Genomic DNA, 11549 nt, shown 5'->3' with positions numbered 1-11549 from the left:
ATCTCTGATGGAAATCTGAAGAATAGCAAGACACCATTGAAGTCAATGTAAAATGTAGGCAGATTATGGCATAAGAGGTAAATGGAAGTGAATTACAGCCGTGGTAAAAGGCAGCGCTCCGTTATAAGTCCTGGACACCGTCCTTTATACCTCAGAGGACAAAGGAATCATTAATATTTTAATTCCAGTTTTCCGCAGTGTGTCTCTGTACGTAGACTTCAGTGGTTTACACACAGATTCCATCATTATCATACGTAACCATAGATCTACACAAGTTACACCGACAACATCTGCTAATTGGATAAAATTTCCTTATCACAATCTCTTGTTGCATAAATAATTTGTTCCCGGGGCCTTCCATTAAAGGGAACCTGTCATCGGGATTTTGTGTATAGACCTGAAGACATGGGTTGCTAGATGGCCGCTAGCACATCCGCAATATCCAGTCCCCATAGCTCTGTGTGCTTTTATTGTGTTAAAAAAACGATTTGATACATATGCAAATGAACCTGAGATGAGTCCTGTACGTGAGATGAGTCAGGGACAGGACTCATCTCAGGGTAATTTGCATATGTATCAAATCGTTTTTTTTTACATAATAAAAGCACACAGAGCTATGGGGACTGGGTATTGCGGATGTGCTAGCGGCCATCTAGCAACCCATGTCCTCAGCTCTATACACAAAATCCAGATGACAGGTTCCCTTTAATCCTCTCCAATTCATTTACCAATCTTCCATCTCGGCTCTTTTATTTATCACAGGTCCAACACCGAGGATCGATCCTGATCATAAACCTGCAAATGGTTTGTTTTGATAGAAATACATTTATCTTGGCCAAGGCTTCCACTTCTAGTGCAAATATTATCTACTTTCTAAAGGTCACAATTCCATCATAACATCTTTAATCGATTACTATTTTCTTAGCAAAAGTAGTCAGAACTAAAAGTACTCAGGTGTTCACTTCAAAATGGTGATTAACTCTTTAGTTAAGCTCCTTTTTGAGGTGTAAACACAATGGGGTGTGCTTTACTATTCTGAAATAAGCCTAAATTAGACATATTATAGGCGCAGATGACGGTGCAATGGGGGGCGGCAGGTCTACAATTGTCGTCATGGAGCGGCCGGGGAAGGGAATAGGCTGGCAGGCCTGTCTCATTTACCTATTTTCTACAAATGTTTCAGGTGTAGAAAAGGGTCTAAATGTAAGACAACTTGGAAGATGTCTTGCATTTAGAACTGGTGCTGGAAGCCCTGAAGTTATGGAGAGGCCTGCGCTTCTTCATAACTTAAAGAGGACCTTTCACCGATTTTTAAGTTATAGTAGGCGGAGATTTAAGTCACTAAGTTATGGTAGACGGAGTCTGCCCTTGTTCTGCTCTAGCACTGGCCAATCGCAGCGCAGAGCTTACAGCCTGGGAGGTTATTTTCTCCCAGGCTGTGAGCTCTGCAATGCGATTGGCCAGCGCTACAGAAGAACAAGGGCAGACTCCGCCTACTATAACTTAGTGAGCGGAGATACCGGAGGGCATAGCAGGAGAACGGAGCAGCGCCCGGGGATAATAGTAAGTGCAGTGAGATCCCCGGGCGCCGCTCTACATGTCTGTATACTTAGTTCACAGTGTAAAAATCGGTGAAAGGTCCTCTTTAAGCGAAATTACCGCCAGCTTAGGGCTTCGTTAAGACCTGCGCCTAAAACACTGATCTTAATAAATGTGCCCCAAGATTTATACCTAAGACAACATGGCTGACCAACCGATATAATCCTGATTCTGCAACACCTACAGTTAAGGAAGAGAGAACAACACCCGAGAGATGTCCCAGTCCTCTTCTTCCACAGGGTAATTCAGAAGAACATCACTATGTCCCACAGGATGATCAGGTAGATGGATATAAGGACATCATGATGGAGGATCACTGGCCTCTCATATCAACAGGTAATGGACATGACTAAATCCACACGTCCTCTCATTATTTGTATGTAAGGAATTAATTCAGTCACTGGATGTGTTTCCTACAGTAAAGGAAGATATAATAACACCAGAGAGATGTCCCAGTCCTCTTCTTCTACAGAATGCATCTGAAGAACATCACAATGTCCCACAGGATGATCAGGTAGATAGAGATAAGGTCTCATGAAATGTCCCCTATGATCTGTAGAAGACTGTGAAGATCTTGTCTTCAGTCTTGTTTTATCCACCAGTATTATATGTTTTATCCTTGTATAATGAGAAAGGTGGAGATGGCACGATCTCCAGGAGAAGTATATAGTGGGCTCAGCATGCATGTTGGTACTTGCATCCCTGGATCCGATGAAAGCTGTAATGGCACCGGACGGGGTTAAAAGCAGAGTGTGCTTGGCGTGCATGCTGTACCTACACTCCCTGGACTTTGTGTGGCTGTCATGGCCCATAACAGGTAGGAACTAGTGTTAGGGCCCACTCATGAAGGCGACCTTGACGTGGTGAGTGGCTTATTACGCTTTGGCCAAAATGTACACCAATTTTTTATTCAACATCCAGCATAAAGGCAGGGCAGAGTGCTGGTTGCAGAGTGCTGGTTGCAGAGTGCGATTGCATTTGTGTTTTTGCGTTTGTATCTGTATTTCGCCATAGCAATGTGCACCTGCAAACAGGGTTGTGCGGGCTGAACCCCCCACATTTTTTTCTTCATAGACGTTACATGTTGTCTGGATCTTCTCACTATTCTGCCTGTATAGACTTTTTAGATGGCCTTCTCTGTCAACTGCTGCAGATCTTTTGTGGCTGCACAAGAGTGGCACAACAGTTTTCTGAGAGGTCTTAGGCCAGGACCATACAGCAATACAAATGGTCAACCAAAGTTGTGTTTGGGTTGTCAGCTTGAACATGAACATCAGGAGATAAATGCATCATTATCTTCAAAGGTTTTGTAGTCTAGGCTGCAGTCTCCTGGTGTCTCCTTACTGTCAGAATGGCAGTACCAAGATCATACCACGGATTCTATTCTAGCACATGTAGATGCAAGTCATCCTTCTTACTTGCATAGAGTATAATATAATATTCAGGGGCGTAGCTAAAGGCTCATGTGCCCTGGTGCAAGAGTTCAGCTTGGACCTCCCTTCCCTCAGTGCTTTGTGGCCAGGGGCAGGGAAGCACATAGCCTTCGTGCTGCCTGAGGCGAAAATTGAAACTGCATCCCCTGCCCCAAACCAAATTCTTGACCTTACCCCTTCCCTCCAGCCAAAGATGTAACGTGACCTTCATAAACTTTGTATAGTTCCGGTGTCTTTTTATGTGACACAAGGGTCTTTGGGCCCCCTCAGGCTCCTAGTCCCAGTAGTGACTGCACCCCTAACAGCAGGGGTGGGGAACCTTTTTGCTGCCGAGGGCCATTTGGATATTTGTAACCTCTTTCGGGGGCCATACAAAATTCTCAGCTTAAAACTTTGACGGCTATATTTGGTCAAAGGTATAACTGACTCAGGGGTAAGTTACAGAAATTGAGCTTCAATTTAAAAAATCTGGAGCGCTGTATATTTGCAGTACAAATTGGCGCCTGCGCTATATATTACAAATAGTACAGGAGCCATTTTGACCACATATTGCAGTCTAATTTTTAAGTTGAGAATGTTATATATTTAGTTCTTTATTTGGCATTAATGGCAGCCAAGCTAAACCCAGAGGGGTCCAAAGAGGGTTCACCAGTTTTCACTGTCCCTGCCTCTTTTTTCGCAAATCTCCCTACCTTTGTCCCTTTCTCAGCCTCAGATCTGCTCCCCACCTCCATCAGCCTCAACTCACCCTCCTGTCAGACCCCCCAGACCCTCCCCAGCCTCAGATCAGACCCCATCAGACTTCAGATCAAACTTGCCTCTCCAGCTCCCGGATGGCACTGCCACTTGGCAGATTTACTTACCCTCTCTGGCCTTCTTCTCGCTACGGTGTACTGTGACCAGACAGCGCAGAGCTGTTGTCAGAAGAAGACCAGGGAAGGTGAGTACAGCTAGCAATGCGATGTTCTCACCTTCCTGTGCCTCCTGCATGCTAATGATGGCTTCTATAGTGGAAGTGGTCCTTAGCATTTTCACAATATGTTCTGGCAGGGGGCCGGGGGCCACATAAAATGGTCCCGCAGGCCAGAGGTTCCCCACCCCTGCCTTACAGCTCCTGCCCCTGATAATATTGGAAGTTGATTATTAGGAAAAGCTATATAGGATTATTTTCATCAGCACATATAATTCTAACTCGCCAACAATTTTCTAGCTGCTCAGATGCCTCCATACATTTTGAACCTTTGATTATGGACACCTGGTCATGTGATCTCTAGTCTGACCTCCAGTCTGAGGCTTGCTGTCTCTCTCCTGTGTGGCTGACATCCTGTGAACTACAAGATTACAGCATCATTTATCAGATCCCTCTGGAGAGCTCCCTCCCCACCAGCTGCTCCTCCTTGTCTTCTGTATGTCCCTAAACATATCATGCTGCTGAAGATATCATCTCTACATTATCCATTACACTAGAGTCTAAACCTTGTAGAAGTGGAGAGACATTTAATTGTGCCACTTTCTTTAAATTACAAAAAACACACTTGCCATTTTGCTTCTCCTGTTAAATAATCTGTCTGTACCAAACCCCTGACTTTTTTCGTTTATAGGCCTCATAATAAAATGTCTGAGAAATGGAAGAGTGCAAAACTAAAGACCCATGCCTCGTCCTCCCAGAGTCAGAATGTATGTAGTAGCAGCAGTATCAGTACCTGCCAGGAGTAGTAGTAGTTGGCCACAGTTCTCCCTGGCTCCTAATATTATTGAGGACAAAGAGGATGGAATTGAGGACTGGGTGGCTCAGCGTTTAGACTACCATGAGGAGGATATTCGGGGGAGGAGGGGCACCCCCATGCATAGCTGTGTTTGTAGTCGTAGAAGTAGTGGCACCTGTAGCTGCACTGGTGGTGGTAGGGACAGTGGTAGCAGCAGTGGAACTCAAGGCAAGTATAAAGCAGGTAATCTGGAGGGGCTAGAAGGCCCATGATGATATATCACAGTTTTCATGGCTGGGAGGTTGAGGACTATTATAATGATTGTGTGTTGGACAGGATCTGGGAGCTACATCAGGGAGCTGAGAAGAAGGTAACATCAGAGTAAGAGGATGGTGGCAGTGGCAGCAATACAGAGTGAAGGCAACATACAGTTAGAACCTCCCAAAACCTACCAGGGCCAGATCTGCTTCTAGTATTGTCAGCTTGGGAACTGGTGATGCTGATGATACTGTGGTCGCAGGCTGAAAACGTGCCAGACCTAAAACAAGCTCGGCTGCAGCTAGCTCAGTGTGGGGTGTGCAAGTATCTCCTGTCTGGCAGTTCTTCTCCACGGTGCTGGAAACAAAAGCAATGCCCTGTGCAAGATCTGCCCGATTATAATAAGCCATGGGAGTGACGGAGGTGTCTGCCAGCTACCACAACAAGAGATTCCTCCTTCTCCCAGTCTCCTTTGTGGCAGCCATGGTTAACAGAAGATATCACAGCAGCATGTCCAGTGTGACTTTTATTGGGGACCAGAGTGCACCCAAAAGTACGACGTTTCGGCTACGCTGTAGCCTTTCTCAAGTATACTTGAGAAAGGCTACTGCGTAGCCGAAACGTCGTACTTGTGGGTGCATTCTGGTCCCCAATAAAAGTCACAATGGACATTCTGCTGTGATATCTTCTGTTAACCATTTATACCTATGGGACGGCGTTGGATTGGCTGTTCCTCCACGGCTAGTGCATTCCAGACAGGCCAGAAGGTCCATTTTGTGCTGCTCTACAACTATTTCTTATCACTGCTTTGTGGCAGCCAGGCAGCATCCACTTGCAGTACTGTGTCCGAGTCATCATCAGTTACTGCTTCTCCTTCTGAGACTGCTTCCTTCTATTCTGTCCCACCATCCGCCATCGATAAGGGAATGTGTGGCCAAGAAACAACTCTGCTTGCACAAGTTGCTGGTGGTGCAGTCTCTGAGGTACCACTTTGTGGATTCTGTTGCCTTTAGGGGACTAATGGCATGTGCTCAGCCTCACTAGAAGTTATCGAGCTGGCCTATTTTTTTTTTTAAAGCCATCCCTGCTTTGTACTCTCAAGTGGTGGTGAATGTAGGCCACTCCTTGCAATTCTAGCTGTGCAGCAAGGTGCACACAATGGGCACCTGGAGCAACGGTTACGGACTGGAACAGTTCATGCCTTTCACAGCCCATTAGATCAATGTATTTTGCAGCGAGGCAGCACTGTAGCAAGAAGGCCAGGTCCTATTGACACGTCCACGTTTGTTCCGACACCAGGCACTTATCGGCCTCCTCCATGGATATCCTCCTGTCTGTCCCAAACAGAAGCAGGGCAGAACATCGCTCCCACTCCCTATCATGTGAAGCGTTGCCATGCCGTTTTAGAGCTGATCTCCCTGGGTGATTGTAGCCACATAGCCAAATACTTTCTAAAGTGCATCAAGCTGCAAACAACCTCGCTGGCTGTCTCCTCACCTAACTCCAACTGGGCAAGGTGGTCAGAGACAATTGCAGGAACATTGTGGCTGCTTTGTGTTTGGGAGAAATAACACATGCTCCCTGAATGATGCATGCGATAAGTCTAGTCGTGCAGCTTTTGTTAAAAAAAAGTACAGTGGCCTTTGGAAGGTAGTAATAATAGTAATAATTATCATGTAATATAATCGTAATCAGTTCTCACCTCTTCTGTCCTTATATATTATAGAGGGATAATCAGGATGATCTAGTGATGATAATTAGTTCTCACCTTCTCCTGTGTTCTCCGCTGTCCTTTTGGTATAAACACTGATAAGTAGGGAGTTGTAGTGATTAGTGTTAAGCTAATTGAAGCAAAACTAATTGACTTTGATCCAAATTCTAGGAAAATGCTATTTGCCACGAATCCAGATTTTCTCTCGCTTCGTGGCAACAAATCGGTTTTTTTTTCCCCTAAAATTGCGGCTACACATGTTACAAAGTAAAAGAAGCCCAGGAACGCAATATGACCCATAATGCTGTGCAGCCAGCTAATCAGCAGTGACTGCCCTATAAAAGCCTCATTCTGCCCCTGAGCATAGGGAGAGACGTGACAAGTGCTAGGGACAGTGTTTAACAAAACTTTTAATTGTGGAATCTTGGATAGGGACAGTGTAGGGAGATCGTAGAGAGAGTTTTCACACACTGTAGAGAGAGCATAGAGAGACTACAGGGACAGTGCAATCTCTTTGTAATCACCGTGTGCATCTTGTTTCACTGCTGTACCATTTATTCTTAATCTGTTCTGTTATACATATGTATGAAATTATTATATATAAATATATAATAAATATATACCATATACAACACACCCTCTTACTGGGTCTGATTCGAGGTTGTATACAATAAATGAGACACGAGTGAACGTATAAAATAAAAAAATATTGTATAGTGTGGAAAATTTGATATTTTAGTATTATTATTGATGAGTATATATCGAGTTACAGTGAAACAAAATAAATAAATACATATTACATAGAGAGATAATTATACAGACACATAGCAATAATTATAATTGCTAGCAATTTCCAGGATACCATATAATGCTACTTTAACTTAACATTAAAATTCCTTACAGTTTATAGAAACCACACATGGGCCTCCAATACTTGTCTCTCCTCTACCCTCTCCCGTCCTCTCTTCCTCCCAGCCTCCTCCTCCAGCTTCCAAGTTTTTTTCCATGTTTCTTTCATCTACCCCAAAGCGTGGATCTTTTATTCCTTGCAAACTCTCAACCCCCATCCTTGCCAATGCCCCATATCGGTTATCTGAGAGTGTGGGCCTGCCCAGAAACTGAATCTTGGTCAACCAGTTATTTTACCATTTTATGACTCTGCTCTTATTCCCACGTTTTGGGTGCCTTTTGTTCTCTGCTAATCAGCATATGTAAGAGATGCAGGATTCTACAAGGCCTTTATCTGTGAGAATCGGAGTAAGACAAAAGGAGCTAGATACATACTAATAAATTCAGTTACCTACCTGTCTCTGATTCACACAAATAAATCCCTCATAATCTATAAAATATAATGCATATATTATTTTCAAAACCTGTATTTCTTACACCCCTATAACACTGTCCTCCACAGATCCCCCTATAACACTGCCCTCCACAGATCCCCCTATAACACTGTCCTCCACAGATCCCCCAACACCACTGTCCTCCACACATCCCCCTATAACACTGCCCTCCACACATCCCCCTATAACACTGCCCTCCACACATCCCCCTATAACACTGCCCTCCACAGATCCCCCTATAACACTGCCCTCCACAGATCCCCCTATAACACTGCCCTCCACAGATCCCCCTATAACACTGCCCTCCACAGATCCCCCTATAACACTGCCCTCCACAGACCCCCCTGTAACACTGCCCTCCACAGATCCCCCTATAACACTGCCCTCCACAGATCCCCCTATAACACTGCCCTCCACAGATCCCCCTATAATACTGCCCTCCACAGATCCCCCTATAATACTGCCCTCCACAGATCCCCCTATAACACTGCCCTCCACAGACCCCCCTGTAACACTGCCCTCCACAGATCCCCCTGTAACACTGCCCTCCACAGATCCCCCTATAACACTGCCCTCCACAGATCCCCCTATAATACTGCCCTCCACAGATGCCCCTATAACACTCTCCTCCACAAATCCTTCCCTATAACACTGTCCTCCACAGATCCCCCTATAACACTGCCCTCCACAGATCCCCCTATAACACTGCCCTCCACAGATCCCCCTATAACACTGCCCTCCACAGATCCCCCTATAACACTGCCCTCCACAGATCCCCCTATAACACTGTCCTCCACAGATCCCCCTATAACACTGTCCTCCACAGATCCCCCTATAACACTGTCCTCCACAGATCCCCCTATAACACTGTCCTCCGCAGATCCCCCCCATTAGTTCAAAACCCACCAAAAGCACACCATTTAGTTCAAAATATTTTCTTTTCTTAATTTTCCTCCTAAAAAACCTAGGCGCGTCTTACATCATTACATCGTATAAAGTGAAAAATATGGTAATTCTAACTCCCCAGCAGTTTTCTAACGTTGCCCCCACACACACTTCCATCAGGGAGGTAGATTCAGTAGGTCTGTTAGTTAGCAAGCACTATCCCGTGCCAGAGGTAGAATAGCGGTTCCCTGCCTAAAAAAAAAGATGCCCATGAGCAAATCCCCCCTACATGTTTCACCAGGCACTGGCTTCATCAGGGACTGGCTTCATCAGTTTGGGTTGTGCTAAGGGGAAGCTCAAGGACCTGCCACATTTTATTGTAATCCTGCGCCTGCCTTTTTTCACAGCCAATAGTGAAGCCCCCCAGGACCAGGGAACCATTGGAAAAGCAGTATAGGATTATTTTTCATCAGCACATATAACGTCAACTCACTAGCAATTTTCTAAATGCTCAGAAGCATCCGTACATTTTATACCCTTTAATTATGGACACCTGGCCATGTAATCTCCAGTCTGACCACCGAGGCTTGCTGTACCTGTCAGACAGGAGTTCACTGTGTGGCTGACGTCCTGTGAACTACAAGATTACAGCATCAGTTATCAGATCCCTCTGGAGAGCTCCCTCCCCACCAGCTACTCCCCCTTGTCTTCTCTATGTCCCTACACATAGCCTGCTGCTGAAGATATCATCTCTAGATTATCCAATAAACTGGGAAAGCACATATTTAAATGATAAGTCCCTGAAATGATTACAAATCAGGTTCAGTAAGAATTTTGCGAAAATTTATCTGCATAGGGGTGTAGGAAAAGAGCATGGGGAGACCCCAGCAGTGGAGGAGATCTTCTCTACAGACCTAGGTTCTGATAGGAGTGTGTATGTGTGATCTGAACGTACCTACTTCTCTCTCCTTCCCCCCACTTAGGGGTGTGAGAAAGGAGTAAGGGGAGACCTTAGGAGTGGACACTCTCCACACCTATGTATGACTGCTCACTAAAGCGAGTATTCACAAAATCGAGTGCTCCTCTGCTATTTTGGAAGAATCCAGGAGGTAACCTGCAGCCAGACCACATAGAGACCACTAGACCTGGGACATATTGGGTAATCTAGATACCTATAGATTCACCCTAAAATGCTTGTGGAACAACCCCCCACCAGAATTTCATGTGCACTTTGAGCCAACACCTCACTCCAATATCCTATCAGATGATAGATGTGATCTGTACACCATAAGATAATAGTGACAGCGGGACCCCCATAGTTTTAATGGATCACACTTGTATTTCCTTTTAGCATAAATAGTAAAAGTTATGTTTTATCTGAATAAGGGTGACCCTGTACAGGGACTATTTTGGGGATTATCAATCCTCTCATTCAGTTTTTCTCAAGATCCCCTCTACCGTGGAGCACTCGTCCCCCTACGGTCACATGGTATACCTGAGCTGCTTCAACTGTATCTATACCACGTGACCGCATGGAACTAGAAACATGTGACCATAGCAGGAGACGAGCGCTCCACGGTAGAGCCACCAACACTAGTTTAAAAATCGTCTACCGAGTCCTTGGCGATGGAGACAAAATGTTTTTGGTCACGGGCAGTGGATGACAAGTTTAGGGACTGGACCACATGATCTTTGTGTAGAATTTACGCAGAGAAGAGAACGGAACCGGTGAATGAAGTACATTAGTGAGTTACATGAATATAAGGCCCTTCCCATAATGTGCAATTGCTCAGCATAGCAGCAGAATGCTATTTGGGGTGCTGTGCTGGCAATAAGCCTATGTAGCAACTTGAGGTTTTGAGAAAGAAAAGCTGTAAAAACAGAAACGTTATAACTATGCCCTTACACAGTCCATCTGAGTGAAAGAAAAGTTTAGTTGCTCTATAATTGTGCCTCTGTCTTTAAATTACAGAAAACACACTTGCAATTTTGCTAGTACTGTTTAATAATCTGTGTGTACAGAACCCCTGACTATTCAGTTATATGTCTCATAATTAAATGTCTGGAAAACGGAAGACTACAAAACGAAAGACCCATGCCTCGTCCTCCCAGAGTTAGAATGTGGGTGGTAGCAGCGGTATCAGTACCGGCCAGGAGTAGTAGTAGTAGCGGTATCAGTACCGGCCAGGAGTAGTAGTAGTTGGCCACAGTTGTCCCTGGCTCATGAAAAAGTGCTACATTATTATTGAGGACAAAGAGGATGGCAATTGTGGACTGGGGAAAGTATGGGGGCATTACTATTACTGAAGGCACTGTCAGAGGTATTATTAATACTGGTAACACAACCAGGGCATTATTATTGCTGGGTCCACTATAAGGGGACGTTTAACTACTAGGACACCATAGAGGGCCTTACAGGGGCTTTATAGCTATAGGGGTTTAGACGATGTGAGTTTGTGTAGTGATCAGCGGCAGTGTACTACAACCTATTCAAACTTATTATGGGGAGGAGGAACCCTATCCAAAGTTTGCCCTGGGGCCCTTAGAACTCTAGTTAAGCCACTGTGTCCTTATACTATAATCAGTGATAATCGGGATGATCTAGTGGTAATAA

At 44.9% G+C, this 11549-nt stretch overlaps 2 protein-coding genes across 2 annotated transcripts in view; one reads left to right on the top strand and one right to left on the bottom strand.

Moving 5' to 3' along the window:
- The window catches only part of LOC122940391, a 1778572-nt gene that overhangs the window by 147151 nt on the left and 1619872 nt on the right, over window positions 1-11549 (bottom strand). The gene's annotated exons all lie outside the window — the stretch shown is intronic.
- The window catches only part of LOC122940426 (oocyte zinc finger protein XlCOF6.1-like), a 273710-nt gene that overhangs the window by 250985 nt on the left and 11176 nt on the right, over window positions 1-11549 (top strand). The gene's annotated exons all lie outside the window — the stretch shown is intronic.

The sequence above is a fragment of the Bufo gargarizans genome, chromosome 6, assembly GCF_014858855.1.
Source record: "Bufo gargarizans isolate SCDJY-AF-19 chromosome 6, ASM1485885v1, whole genome shotgun sequence".
Classification (NCBI taxonomy): Eukaryota; Metazoa; Chordata; class Amphibia; order Anura; family Bufonidae; genus Bufo; species Bufo gargarizans.
The sequence above is the reverse complement of the archived record's forward strand: the minus strand, read 5'-3'. Positions and strand labels throughout refer to the sequence as shown.